A 15,419-nucleotide genomic window follows, 5' to 3' on the forward strand; every position below is an offset into this window, starting at 1 on the left:
CAGAGAGAGGCGGAGAGGAGCAGGCAAGAGAACAATGAATATTTTGTGGGAGCCGGAGGCAACTGAGGCAACTGAGGACCTCTGCGGAATGACAGGAAGACAGAAGCAGGCAGGACGGGGGTAAGGCAGGTGCATAGCTGGGACCTGAGACATCGGCATGGCAGGAAGGAGCCCTAGGAGGACTTTCCTTCTCTGTGTTTTCTCTCTCATTTTTCTTTTTACCTTCTGTTTTCTCCCTCTCCCTTACTTTCTTCTCCTTCCCTTCATTTTGTCTTTTTCCTTCCTCCATGCTTTCTTCATTCCTTTCTCTACTCATTAATTCATTCCTATTTTTAATTTCTTCTTTCATCTAGGTATTCAACAGATATTCCTCCTGCTTTTGCGCTGAGTCCTGTGCATTGGGACGAAAACGGCACAGCCCTGTTCTACACATACTGATCGTTACAGACCTCATCACTCTAGCAGTATGGAGGGTCAGAGAACCGAGGATAGACCAATGATCTGAGGGTTTCTGGGAAGGCTTCCTGGAGGAGGTGCCTGTCATGGAGAAGGAAGAGACCTTGGCCCAGCATGCAAGGTAGGGTAAGCATCCAAGCAGAGAAAAATGTGTGCAAAGCATGGCAGAGGAACTGGGCAAGAGCAGTCAGAGGTGAAAGTGTGGCCAGATGGCAAGGGGCTGATATGCCGCCTGCTGACTTACTCTGGACCAGGCACTTTCATAAGCATCTCCCTTTTACAGATGGGAAAACAGGCTTGGAGAGTTATGTGACTCGCCTAACATCATCCAGCCAGTAAGTCACATAGCTGGGACTTGAATCCAGGCCAAGGTGCCTCTAATAGCTATGATCTTGCCCCTTGACCACGATAAACCTCAGCTCAGGGGTTTGAAGAGGTGTAGACGCTGCCGACAGACAGGTGGCCAATGAAACAGACTCCTGCAGCCTTTGGACACACAAAGCACTTCTCTGCTGCCTACAGAGGCAGGGGGCCCCTGCCCTGTGAGAAGGAGGCTTTGCAGCACCCTATGCCACTGGGGAAATCTCTGTGGCATTGTGCTGGGTCTGTCTGGGAAATGAGCCTGAGTGGTTTGAAGGACAGCACTCTCTCCTGAAATCCCTGTGTATTGTTCTGACTGGGCACCTCCAGGAGCCAGCTGCTGGAGGTGGTGGGTGGACCACACAGCAGCCACTCACTCCCAGCCCAGCCGGGCCCTGGGCCTCTGAGAATTCGAGTTGCAGACAGTATGCGCCGGGAATGGGCATTACCACCACAGGCCTGAGGGTGGCAGTGCTGAGTGACTTCACCCACAGCCATCACCTCTGCATCTCTAAAGCACAAAGAATACCCCCAGCTTCTCATGGCTGGTGTCTCCTCTTTGCTCGACAAAAGGTGGGGCACCCTGGGAGAGAGGACTTTGGAGGCGGAGTCTTAAGTCCAGGTCCCAGCTGTGTGACCTCACCTCTGGGGACCTCCGTTTCCTTGTGTGTAGGACCCTGAGGATAACATCTCTCTCAATACTAATGCAAGCAAATATTTATGACACCTACTTGAAATAACACAAATTAAGCACCAACTTATCAAGTTGCATTTATTCATTCACTTATTCAGCAAGCAGGTATCAAGTGTCTATATGTGGCACTGACATGGGGGTGGGGGTGGGACACCCCAGAGACCAGAAGGAACAAGGTTCCTGCTTTCATGGAGCATGCATGCTGAAAGGGGAGTGGCATGGAAAAGAATAAAACTGGGTAATGCAAAGGCAAGTGACTGGGAAGCTACTTGAGACAGGATGATGATGGAGGGCTTCTCTGAAGATGTGGATGGCAAGGAGCCAGTCAGGCAAAGACCATGGGAAGACATTCTGCAGAGGGAACAGCATGCACAAAGGCCCTGAGGCAGGAACAGGCTTAGCGTACATGGCCATGGTGAGGTTGAAAGACAGTGGGAGGGTGTGGGGAGAGTGGCAAGGGCTGAGGTTGGAATGGTGAGTCCGGCCAGCTCAGGACGGGTCCCCAGAAGGCCCAAGAGAGGAGTGTGACACATAGCAGGAGCTTAATGTTAGTAGCTATGAGTATGATCTTCTGGTCCCATGCCCTCATTTTCTAGCTGGGGAAACTGAGGCTGGCCCACAAGACTTATCTTTTTCCTACAGATGGGCTCTTTTCTGACCCGTGCAACTTCCAGTCCCTCTACTAATGGCCCAGATGCAGAGGGCCCCTGCACTGTCACAGCTCAGGTCTTCAGTTCTGAATGAGATAAGTGGAGCCCCAGCCTCCACTAGGCCCAGCACAGCTGCCTTTCCCAGCCACCTCCAGTCCTGCAGGCTTCACTCGCTTCAAAACTGTAAGACGGCTGGGTGTGGCAGCTCACACCTGTCATCTCAACACTTTAGGAGGTCGAGGCAAGAGGATCACTTGAGGCCAGGAGTTTGAGACCAGCCTGGGCAACACAGCAAAACCCCGTCTTAACAAAAAATACAAAAATTAGCCAAGTGTGGTTGGTGCTCATCTCTAGTTCCAGCTCCTTGGGAGGCTGAGGTGGGAGGACCACTTGAGCCTGGGTGTTCAAGGCTGCAATGAGTTATGATGGCATCACTGCACTCCAGCCTGGGCGACATATCGAGACCCCATCTGAAACAACAACAACTATAAGATGAGGCTATCAGGGGGTGACCACCTCTCTTGGCACCTGCACCACCTGTAAGCTGCTCTCCTGTGCGACCCCTCATGTGCTCTCCAAGAATAGGGGGCAACTAGGCCCTTTCTGTCAGATTCCTACAATGCTGTCGCTCAGGGCCGTCCCCCCAGAACCACTGCATCCCACGTTCAGCAGTCTCCCCCCTCTCCATCTCTCACTGTCTGTTCTTGCCCTCTTCCTCCTCTCACGCCTCGTCTCCATCCTCAATGTCTCCTCCATCTCTTCTATTTCACCTTCTCCCCTTGTCTCCACCCCCTCCTCTTCCCCCTCTCTTCTCTAGATTGACTTATCTGTTTGTTGGATGATTGACGGAATATTCTCTCTCTCGGTTCCCGACAGATTTCTAGGTCATTTACAGAATGCCTAAAACTCAAGGTCACCTATTGTATTAGTCCATTTTCACACTGCTGATAAGACTATCCGAGACTGGGTAATTTGTAACGAAAAAGAGGTTTAATGGATTCACAGTTCCACGTGGCTGGGGAGACCTCACAATCACTGCGGAAGGCAAAAGACACGTCTTACATGGTGGCCGGCAGGGGAGAAATGAGAGACAAGCAAATGGGGTTTCCCCTTATAAGATCCTCAGATCTCTTAAGACTTATTCATTACCATGAGAACAGTATAGCGGAAACCACTCCCATGATTCAGTTAGCTCTCACCAGGTCCCTCCCACAACATGTGAGAATTTTGGAAGCTATAATTCAAGATGAGATTTGAGTGGAGACACAGCCATATCAACCGTATCAACCACAACCCAGTCCAGGTTCTTCGGTGGCCAGGGTTCCACAACCCCAGAAGAGGAGAGGGCTGCCGGGAAACCAGCATTGGAAAGCCCACCAACAGTGTTTCTTTCCACAGTGCTGTGGGTAAACATTGAGATGGGGGGCAGCGAGCCCAAGGTGTGTTCCCCAGCACGTGTCTGCAGGGCAGCACCCCACACCCATGCTGCCCCTTACAAGCAGAACCACCAGCTTCCAGGAGTGTCCAGGGGCAACCAGGCAAAGTCAGGATCATCTTGGGAGCTTATTGAAAATACACGTCCCCAGGCCCACCGAGAATTACTAAACTGCATTTTCCAGGGCTGGAGCCCCAGCAATTGTAATTTACAGTCTCCCCGGGAATTCTGATAGACAGCAGGAACTGGAGAAGCCAAAGCTGGGTGAGGGCTGGAGAGAAGGGGTTGGCTCCCTCCTTTGTCATTCACCAGATCACTATTGGGCATCTCCTATGTGCCAGGCAGTGTGATCAGAGCTGGGTATACACGAATGAAGAAAACAGGCAGTGTGCCCACTCCTGTGGGGCTCATTCTGTTGGAATCCTGGCCGGAACCCTAACGTTCCTAGGCTCCATGTAATCCTGCTCTGTCCGCTTTCCCTCCCTACCACCTGCCCTCTTTCCCCACCCCCCAGCCCCTTGGCCTCTATTGCCAGCTGCACCAGCCTCATCTGCTTCCTTGAGTGCCCTGTGCCCTTCCTACTACCAGGCATTTTCCATGCAGCTCTGTGCCATGTGCTTGGAACCCACCCCAAACCCACACCTGCCCCATCTTTACCCTGTTAAACTCACCCACCAGAAGCATTAGGAGTCGAATGGAGAAAGGCTGGATTCTGAAGCCAGAGGGCCTGAGCTCAAACCCTCATCCTGCTACTTATTAGCAGTATATTACTGGAAAATGTACTCAATCTTTTGGTGCCTCAGTTTCCCAATTAGCAAAATAACAGGAGTTCTTATCTCTCATACGGGTAAGGATTAAATGAGTAACTATGTACGAGTGAAGCACTAGGAACAGCACGTGGCCCTGCGGATGATAGACTATCGAACAGCTGATGCAACACAGGAGACAGCCAGCTAACCAAGTTAACAGCCAGTGCTGCGGCCCAGCCCACCCAGCACCTTTCAGCACTCCGTAAGTGTTATCATCGTGATGCCCTGAACCACTGGCCAGTCCCTGTTCACAATCTCCCAGCAGCCCTTGCTTCTTTGGAGATAGAACTTAAAACTGTGTGTAATTGTTTCCATTCGTGTAACTACTGGAGTCACGTCTGTCTTCCCTTCTTCCCCATAAGGGCAGAAACCACAGCTACTCCGTCCTCACCACTGGCTCCCCCTCTTCCCAGCACAATGCCCGACACTTCGTGGGAGGCCAAAAACTATTTGTTGAAAGAGCAAATAAATGAAGGAATCAAGTGTAGCCCTCTTAGAGCCAGGCCATTTCGCCTCCTCCTTGGAGTTAATATCAGCATGAGTCACATTCACAGAAACATTCGTCTCATACCCAGAGATCATCAAAAGACCAGCTGAAGGCTTTTCTGCAGTCTCTTGAGAGAATGCCAAAAGGTGGGGTTGCATTCATCGCTCAGAGGAAACATCTCAAAATCCTTCCACTCTCGCTCTTGCCTGCTCCAGCCTCTCGGGAAAAGGGCCAGTCTGCTACTCCAAGAGAAGGCGCAGACTCAAGTGCTGTCCATGGGGTGTTCCGATGAGGCGTCTGGAGGCCACGCCGTGTGGTCCACGACCTTCCCTCAGTGAAGGAAGGATTCCCTGGCCAGCCATGGGGAATATGAACTTCTGAAGATGGGCAAGGAGCTCTCAGCCCCCTCCCCCAGGCCCACCCAGCTGCCCTGAGGTCCCCTTGGAAGAGATACCAAGGGAGGAGCAGCAACAGGGGGTCAGAGACCCCCAGGCCCCCCCCAACCTTATATCACATAAACCCGCTGATGAGGACAGAAGGTCCCAATATGGGTCCTTCCCCTTTCAGTCTTGATAAACTCAGAGCCCAAACAGCCCTCAGGGAATGACTGCACCGTCAGGGAACTGAAAAAGAAGCGTTTACTCTGCCTTTAATCAGTTTCTTTCCTTCTCTGGGCCTCAGCTTTCTCCATCTGTAAAACGGCTGCTAAACCCCTTCCAGCTGGAAACCAAAATGGCGGTCTCGGCAAACCTGGCACTGCAAGAAAAATTGGCCTAGGGCGTAGGCAGGAGAATGGAGAGACAGCCAAGTCCTCCCTTGAGTCGGTCGGAGAGACAAAAAGGCTTTTTTCTTTTCTCTCTCTCTCTTTTTTGTTTTTTGAGACAGAATCTCGCTGTCGCCCAGGCTGGAGTGCAGTGGCGCGACTTCAGCTCACTGCAACCTCCACCTTCCGGGTTCAAGCAATTCTCCTGCCTCAGCCTCCCGAGTACCTGGAATTACAGTGTTGGTGATAGTGGTGGTGGTGGAGGTAGTGATGGTGGTAATGGTAGTGATGGTGGTAGAGGTGGTGATGGTGGTAATAGTGGTGGTGATGGTGGTGGTGGTGGTGATGGTGGTGGTGATGGTGGAGGCAGTGATGGTGGTAATGGTAATCATTGTGATGATGATGGTAGTGGTGGTGGTGATGGTGATGGTGGTGGTGATGGTGGTGCTGGTGGTGGTGATGATGGTGGTGACTGATGGTGATGGTGGTGGTGGAGGTAGTGATGGTGGTAATGGTGGTGATGGTGGTGATGATGGTGATGATAGTGTTGATGATACTGGTAGTGGGGGGTGGTGATGGTGGTAATGATTGTGGTGATGGTGGTTATGGATATGATAGTGGTGATGATGGTGGTAGTGGTGGTGATGGTGGTGGTGGTGGTGATGGTGGAGGTAGTGATGGTGGTAATGGTGGTAATGGTAGTAATGATTATAGTGATGGTGGTGATGGTGATGGTGGTGGTGTTGGTGGTGATGGTGGTGACAATGATGGTGGCGGTGGTGGTGATGGTGGTGATGATGGTGGTGATAGTGTTAGTAGTGGGTGGGTAGTGGTGGTAATGATTGTGGCAATGGTGGTTGTGGAGATGATAGTGGTGATGGTGGTGGTGGTGGTGGAGGTAGTGATGGTGGTAATGATTGTGGTGGCGGTGGTGGTGGAGGTAGTGATGGTGGTAATGATTGTGGTGGTGGTGGTGGTGGAGGTATTGATGGTGGTAATGATTGTGGTGGTGGTGGTGGTGGTGGTGGAGGTATTGATGGTGGTAATGATTGTGGTGGCGGTGGTGGTGGAGGTAGTGATGGTGGTAATAGTGGTAATGATTGTGGTGATGGTGGTGGTTATAGTGGTGATGATGGTGGTGATGGCGGTGGTTACAGTCATGATGGCAGTGATGGTGGTGATGATAGTGGTAGTGGTGATGGTGGCCATGGCCATGTGAAGGCAGTAATGCTGGTAATGTATCAGTGATGAAGACAATGATGTGATGATGATAGCCTTGACTAGGTCAGCTCGGGTTAACCCAGAATCAGTTCCTGCATTGGCCCCCTCGGTCCAGCCAATAGTTGGCCAAGCAGGCACTTGGAACCTGACAAGGACTTCTGGCCTCAGTACTGCTGTTGAGGTGGAAGCAGAAAGCAGACACCCACACTCAATAAGAGGTTGGGTTGTTTCGTATGGCATGTTCTGCCAACAAGAGGTGAATGTAATAATTTTGAAAGGAATATTTGTGCACTTGAGCTGTGGAACAGCCATTTAATACGGTGCTCTGCAGGGGAGGAGAGACACGTGGGCAATAATAAATATGTATCCATTACACCCAGGAGGGTGGCGGCTGCTCCTGTGGATCAGAGGCTGGATGCTGTTTGTCTGGGAAGGGACTGCCTGCAGAAATAAACCACAAACCTTTATTGAGAACCTACTGTGTGCAGGCCCGGTTCTGTGAAGGGCATAGCTAAGCATGAAATCCAGCTGTAACCTCTGAAAAGCTAAACACAGGGGAGTGAAGGCAAAATACATAGAATAAAAACTCTGGCATCTGTCCCCTCATTCAATAAATGCAAGTCTGTATCAGGCCTGTGGTAGGTACCGGGAATACTGAAATAAAAGAAAGGCTCTGTCCTCAAGGAGCTCCCAACCTGGAGGGGAAGATGGATGAGTAAATAAATACACGCCTAACAGTGGGCAGCATGCCACCTGGGTCCATCGCCCATCCAGGGCTCACAGTATGCCAGGCATCATCTCGCTCATTCATTACGTTAGTCTCTCCATGAGCCTGTAAAGTCAGTGCCATTACAATCCCCACTTTACAGAGCAGCAAACTGAGACCCAGAGAGGTTAAGTAATTTGCTGCGGATCACTGAGCTCCTAAGTGGAGGAGTCAGGATTTGAACCTGGCCTTGGGAGACTCTTAGGCACCTTGCTGGTCCAGGAGAGGGAAGGTTCAACTCTGCCCAGAGAATCGGGGGAGGGTTCACAGAGAAGACCCCTGAGCTGATCACAGAGGGTAAGAATGGGTGTGCTGGGAGCTGGGATGTGAAGGGTGGGCAGGGCTTGGGCAGAACAAGGCGTTCTAAGAGGAGCTGCAGCAGGAGCAATGGCGCGGAGGTGAGAAAGCCCTTGGCACTCCCACAGGACAGTGAGAAGAGCAGAGTGTCTGCAGTGGAAAGGTGAAGCGGGAGTTGAAGCTGCTAAATTTGGGGCGGGAGCCAGATGCAGACGATTGGACTGAGAGAGCTCAGCTCTGGGCTCCCGCTGGATGGGCAGTGCATAAACCATGTAGACTCTGCCCTCTAGCTCCCCAGCCCTGAAGAAAGCCAAATCCTTCTGGGGCCCCAGATTAGAACTCCAGTTTCAGATAGGACTGGTGTGGTGAAAAAAGCATGAGCTTTAGACATAGGCAGGCCTGGGTTAAAATTCCACCCCCAACCCATATTACCTATGCACTTGGGACAATTTATCTGACCTCTCTGAGGCTCAGAGTTCTCATCTGTAAAATGGGCTCAATAATACCTACCTTACTTTTGTGAGAATTAAACAGTGTAATGCCAGTAAAAGAGAAAATGCTTGCCTAAGGTCTGGCATCCAGTTCATTAAAAATGGGTCCCTTTTCCGTTCCCTTCTCTCCTGGTTTTCCCAGTTCCTATACAGCACGCAAGCCATAATACACATCACTCCTGGAACAAGCCTGAGAATCCTCGGTGGGTGCTGTCTTGGAATTCAGAAAATACAATTCCCACCTAGGGAGGATGCAAGTTTAATACACATGGTAAAGGAGGGTGCTCATTGCATTTCCCAGTATTCTGCTTGCTCTTAGATTAGAAACAGGTCTAAAGCACTAATCTGTAGACAGATGAGGCCAGGTTCTTCTGGAAGTTGCAGGATGCAGGGAACCCCCCTTCCTGTGGCTGGGGGACTCGGAGTGGAAGGACATAGCACCCCTATCTGCCTCTTCCCTTCTACCCAACTACCACTAGGATCTTGAAAGGAAATGCAAACGTAACACAACCACATTTGATTCCTTTCTTCACCCCCAAACCTGGGTTCCCCCAGCCCCACATTCACCACTTCAGTCAGTGGCTCATCTTCCCATCCAGAAGTGTGTTCAGAAGTCTAGAGGTCATTGTCCATACCTCCTCACACCCCTGTCCTCCTCCCCCACCAAGCCTTGTTTATGTTACTGTCTGATGATCTCCGGACTTTTTCCCCACCTCTCCATCTCCACCTTCATGCCCCTAACTAAAGCCCTTGCCTTGAGTCACCTAGACAACCCCTACAGCCTCCCAATTGGTGTTTCCTTTCCGCTCCACCCCTTCTCCACACGCTGTTAATGCTACTTCCTCGCCTTGTGGCTCCCACTGCTCTCAGAATAAAGGCACCACTTTCTTAAAGACAACCTTCTGTAATGGGCCAGAAAAGCCCTGAGGAGTCAGCCCCACCTTCCTGTGTATTCTCACATCACACCCCTCTCCACTCAGTCACACTGCCTTCCTCTCCCTCTGCACACTCATCCTGTTCCTTCCCATCCCGGGGCCTTTGCACATGCTGTTCCTTCTAAGTGGAAAGCTCTTTTGGCCCTATTTATCTATGTAACATCTCAGTGTAAGGATGCTTTCTCTAGGAAGTCTTCCATGACCTACCAGACCAATTCTGGGCTTCCATGTAGCACCACATATGTCTCTGTGTAGCACTGATTAAAACTGCAACTGTACATTGATTGGTGTGGCCATTTGATTAAAGCCAGTCTCCCTGAAACCCCCAGAGGGCAGGGAACATGGCTAGTTTCGCTCCTTCTAGAATCAAGGGCCTGGTATGTTGTAAGCACACAATGAATAGAATCAGATGAATGAATAAAGGAGAGAAGAAATGAATGAAGTGAGCTTCTGCACCCTCTTCCCCGGATCTTCAGTAAAACAGACTCGTACAAAGGCAGGCAGAGACACTAAAAGCGACCTGCCCAAGTCACACAGCAAGTATAATTGAACCAGACCCAGAACAATCCAGGCTTCCTTACTGGAATGGCTTCCCCAGACCTGCTGACTTGGGGTCTAAGCTCCACGGTGGGGAGGAGTGCAGGAAGGAGAGTGCGTTCAAGGGCCAAAGGAGGGAAGAGTTCTATAGCTCCTGATCTCTGCACACCTGGGCTCTAATCCAGGCTGCAAAGCACCCTGGCGAGAAAAATGTGTTTTCTGCATGTTATGCTGGGCCCTACCGACACCATATGCAAATGTATGCAAATTACGTGCAAACACAGTATCTGGCTTAGATGAGAAAAACCAAAAGCCTGGTACCGGGGGAGCCATCTAAGACTAGACCAAACTGGCAGGCCCTTCTGGCCCTCAAAGCTCTGACGCAGCCCTGCTGGCTACACAGCTAAAATGGGGTGGAGGAGGTGTGAGCAGATGGGAACGCCCCCCCAGAGAATCCCCCGCCCTTCTGCCCTCCGGAAACACAGACCATCAACCCCAGGGGACTTGGCTGCTGTGAACCTTGTGCTATTTTTCCTGAAATGGGGTTACTCCTCAGGCCATCCTCAGCGCAGCTGTAAAAGGGTCTGCTTGGGGAGCCACCGTGCAGCCCCCACAGAAATGTCTCCATCCGTAGTGACTTCACGTGACTCACTCTTTGGTCTGTATCTGAATCGCCTGGGATGCACACTCAAAAACATATTCCGTGGTCACTTCAGAGATGGAACTTGCAGGTCCAGGAAAGCCTTCCCGTTCTTGGCTGACAAATTCCTGTTCCTCCCTCCTTAAGATGCAGATCTAAATGTCCTGCGAAGCGCATCCCCAGGCCCCCTCACTCTCTCCAAGTAGCCTAGGCCTCCTGCCCTCCTTGGGCCTCCCACAGACCTTGATGCCCCCAATCAGAACCCTGGGCCCACTGAGGGGCAGGAGTTTGTGTGAGGGTTTGTTTCTCTCACTGCACTGGGAAGGCCTCAGAGGCACATGACCCATATGAGTGAATGAATGAATCAACAAACCAATGAATGAATGTGAGTGAAAGGGAAGCAAGGAGCGAATACATGTAGCATCAGTGATCTCTTCAGTAAAATCCCAGAGGGTCTGAGAGTGCCAGTGAGGCACAGACAGCATGGGCTGGGCATATCTGGGCTCCTGCTCCCAGGTACCTCGAGGGCCAGCCCTGCCTTGGCTGACATCTTCCCTGGCTCCTGTTCCCCCTGCCCCCCGCCTCCCAGCATCAGCCTAATCGGCTGTCAGCACCGAAAAGAGCTGTTCCTTGAAACCTCACAGCCCGTGATTAGATCTATGGCAGCTTCCTAAGCTGCTCAGTGGTTCCCATGGCAACCCGGCTGGTACCCGACTGGCAGCTGGCCACCTGGAGGAGAGGGGCAGAGGAGGGGCAGACAGGTATGGGGTGGCTGCCTGAGGCAGGGCTGAGGGAGAGGAGGAAGGGAGAGGCAGAGAGGACACAGAATCTCGAAGAACGCTGGGGAGAGAACAGGAGTTATGGGGACACTGACAAGAGTGGGGGAGCTCCAGGCCTGGGAGAGACGGAGAGAGGTCAGATGGAGGAGGCTCAAGGAGGCTGGGAGCCTGGGAGAGAGGGAGAAGGTGGGAACTTGACATGGGGCAATATGGGGAGGATGGGAGTGGAGGGAGGGGTCTAGAGAGCCACGGGAAACTGGGCAAGAGGCAGGGCAGGCCAAGACCAAGGAGGATGAGGGCAGAAGGCGGAGAGAGCCTGGTCGGGCTGAGACGGGAGCAGGAAGCCAGAGGCCTGCAAGCTGGGAAAACTAAGGCAGAAAATGGCCTCTGACCCTGCCTCACACGACACATGAATCAGGAAAGGAGGTGGGACAGAATCACTACCCATGAAGCCTCCAACCTCAGCCCATCTCCAGGGTTGGTCCTTAGCATCACCATGATTCAGCCTGGCAGAGGACTGTCTGTCTGAGATTCTAAAAGCCAAGGAGCCTCATCCAAAAGCCCCTACCTGGCTAAGGTGCCTCCAATCACGATGAGACTGAACAATGCAGAGCCTGGACTCCAGGAGGAAGCTCTGCCGCCCCTCCCAGGCAAATGGTGACGCTGACGAAGAAACGCAATGGCACCTTCCATGTGCACGGTCAGCCTACAGATGCCCGCCCAGAGAACCGACTGTTGAGGGCTGGGAGATGCGATTTGGGGTTGCCTTGTTGGGAAAAGACAGCCAATAAGAGGGGACAGATTGGGGATTAGGAATTCCAGGACTGCTTCAACTCACTGACAGCCTTGGACTCACTTGCAGTCACTCCTTTGTTTAAGTCAGATGAGGCACCTGGCAGGAGCTGTCTATGTATAACTGCCAGGAGCCCAACTCAGAGTGGCTGAAGCCAAAGGGAAAAGAATTTGCTCATGAAATTAACAAGTCCAGTGATTGCAGGCATGGATCCAGGAGCTCCAAAAATGTCCTCAGGGACCCTTTGCCCCTCTACTTCCTTCTTGGTCATTTTATTCTCAGGTGAGCTCTCCCCCTGAGGAGGCACGCGGTCACCAGCAGCTCCAGGCTTATACCCTACCCCGGTAGAAGGAGCCGCTTTCTGCTGGGGTAGGGTGTAATGGTGCCAGCAAAAGGCTCAGGACTCATGCTCATTGGGCAGCATTGGGTCTCACGCTCATCCCTGCAGAGTGACAGTGACAGTGAGCCCTCCTGCAACAAGTCACATGCCAGGGACTGCTCTAGGCACTTGTATGTCTTAACCCACTTAATCCTCAAAAAGGTCAGGACTACTGTTATTTCCATTTCATGGATGAGGAGATCGAAGCACAGAAAGCTTATATAACTTGTCCATAGCTAAAGAGTGGTGGAGCTAGAATCCAACCCAACCCAGATGGTGTGGCTTCAGGATCCAGGCTCTCAAGTACACAAGGGTCACCTGGAGGGCTTGTGAAAGTGCAGACTCCTGGGTCCCAGCTCCATAGCTTCTGATTCTGGAGCTCTAGGGTGGGAGCTAGGAATTAGATGCTATCTGCAGACCATGCTTTTAGTAACACTGAACTATCCTCAGGTGTTTCTCATGAAGTTGGTTCAGCTGCTTGAGCCAATCACAGTGACTCTGATTTGCCACACCTGGGTCCCACAGCCAACCCAGGTGTGGGGGAAGTAGGGAATCAATACCTAAGCCATATGGTCCAAAAATGAGGGAGGATGGATGTAAAGGAAGAAACCACGTTCTGTAATCAGAAGAAGGGATGCTCAAGCAACTTGGCCCCCTCGCTGTGCTGTGATTTCCTATCTATGATATGAGGATATTAATAGTACTTCCTCATAGGATTATTGCGAGGATGAAATTAGTTATACTTGTGAAGCACTTACACTTGTAAGTACATAGTAAGTACCCAATAATAATACAGGGTAATACCCAATACGAATTGCACATAGTAAGTACATAGTAACTAATACATAGTTAGTACATAGTATGTATTTAGTTAGCTAGTACATACTATGTTAGTTAGTACATACTATGTACTTAGTAACAACATAGTAACTAATACATAGTAAGTACCCAATACAAATTGTATACACATTTAGTGTACATGCAAGAACACAGAGGCACCCAGCCACTCACTTGCAAACACACATATGACAATGCAAACACATGGCAGGACACACACAACACAACTCAGGGCATGTGGGCACGTGCAACATCTCAAACACAAATAAGGACCCACCTGTGAACACATGAAGGGTTACACGCTCAAAAGCCTTGGAACACTCGGCAGGCTGGCCTGAGTTTGTCCTCCCAGATCCTCTGAGTCCACTGCCACTGTCTGCTCCCTCGAATAAGGTCTCTTCGATGAAGGTCAGGAGGAGGAGGCAGGGCTGGAGCAGGGCAGCGTCCTCCTAAGAGTCAGATGTTTAAATCAGACAGAGTTGGGTTCAGGATTTTTCCAGCAATTACAAGCTGGTTGAGTTTCAGTGAGTTGCTTAACCTCTCTGAGCCTGTTTCCACCTTCAAAAAATGAGGATAATGAAGTACCCACTTCTTGTGGTTGTGAGAATTCATAAATTCCTTTGTGCAGTGGGGCTATAGAAAGCGTTCAGCAAGAGTTAGCTGTGACTATTGTTTCATTATGGCGATCATTTCTGGTTTCTGGAGTGGCCTCCAGATGCGGGCAGGAATCAATGCATGTTTGGAAAATGGACAGGACTAGGTCGACCCTCAAAGCTACCACAGACTCAGGTCCCCACCTACCACCAAAGTGAGGGAAACCACAGCAGCACTGAGTGACGGCCACCGTACCAGAGCTACAGCACGCACAGCACGCCCGGTGACTGTTGACAGCTTTCCACAAGCACTCACCGTTTCCCTCTGCAGCTATGAATGGTGGGGTGGTGTTTGTAAATTACAGCAATATGTAATTTTTATTCAGTGATTTGTGTAAACTTATAGGATCCATAGTGGGTGTGGGCAGACATGATTTGCATTGCCAAACGGCCTTCTCTGTGGGCAGGAAACAGGGAGCCTGGCTTGGTAGGCTCTGCCTGAAGTCATCAATGACAGCTCCACATTCAAGGACAAGTAGGTGTTAGGGCCAACGTGGCATGCAGGACAGCTCTCCAAAGCCCTCCTAAAGCCAGGCTCCAGCTCCTGCAGACCCCTCCTGTCACCCCTTTTCACCCTCCCTGGCACTTGAGCCAAATGGTTAAGAACCCAGGCTTTGGAACCAAACCAGAATTCAAATCCTGGCTCCACTACCTCCTCCCCACATGGCCTTGGGTGAGTCACGTCAGCTCCTGGGTCCTCAGTGCATCCTTGGGGAAGCAGAGCAAATACAAGAACCTGCCTCATAGGGTGACTCGGAGAACACAGAGATAAACACACGCTGTATCTGCATGGGTGTATACAAGGGCTCAGGAAACAGTAACTAGGATCCCCACCAATCTTGGCTCCTCAGTGGGTACTGCCCTCTCTTCACCCCTTCTTCCCAGAAACAATCACCAAGTCTTGGCCCCAGGGCACCATCACCCATTGGCACCTGCAAGCTTCACTTGGCACAGACCTCAGGAAACAACAGCAGCAGTGTATAATCTATGAGAAGTATGACTCACTTTTGTGTTTTTAAAACACACTGATCACTAAACTGAGATCCACGATGACAGAGCATCTGTCTCATCTACCGTTGTACCTTAGATTCTAGAACAATGCCTGGCACATAGTAGGCACTCAATAAATATTTGTTGGCTAAGAGATATATTTACTCACTCATTCATTCTTTAAATGTTATTGAGCATTTCCTATAATCCAGACACTGTGAGCACAGAGAGAAATCAAGCATGGCGGTGAGGGGGAGGTGCCAGAGGCAAGGCCAAGGTGAAAGGTGGTGACTTCTCCAGGAGGCCTGGCCCCCTCACTGACCCAGGTTGGCTTTAACCCCAAACAGCTACTTAGAATCTCTACTCAAAAGAAGGAGCATTTGAAAGTCACTGCCTCCCACATTATGTAGTCATTCAAAAAGTTTTTGTTGCCCAGCCCTAAACCAA

General features: G+C 51.0%; 1 long non-coding RNA gene across 1 annotated transcript; it reads left to right on the forward strand.

Moving 5' to 3' along the window:
- LOC105708628 (uncharacterized) lies at positions 1 to 6,621 on the forward strand. Its single transcript, XR_001105356.3, has 3 exons — positions 1 to 120; positions 354 to 577; positions 2,153 to 6,621. It is a non-coding gene; the product is annotated as an uncharacterized LOC105708628 (long non-coding RNA).
- Positions 6,622 to 15,419: the final 8,798 nt, after the last annotated feature.

This window comes from Aotus nancymaae, unplaced genomic scaffold, assembly GCF_030222135.1.
Source record: "Aotus nancymaae isolate 86718 unplaced genomic scaffold, 86718_ANA_hifiasm-v0.15.2.pri h1tg000053l, whole genome shotgun sequence".
NCBI lineage: Eukaryota > Metazoa > Chordata > Mammalia > Primates > Aotidae > Aotus > Aotus nancymaae.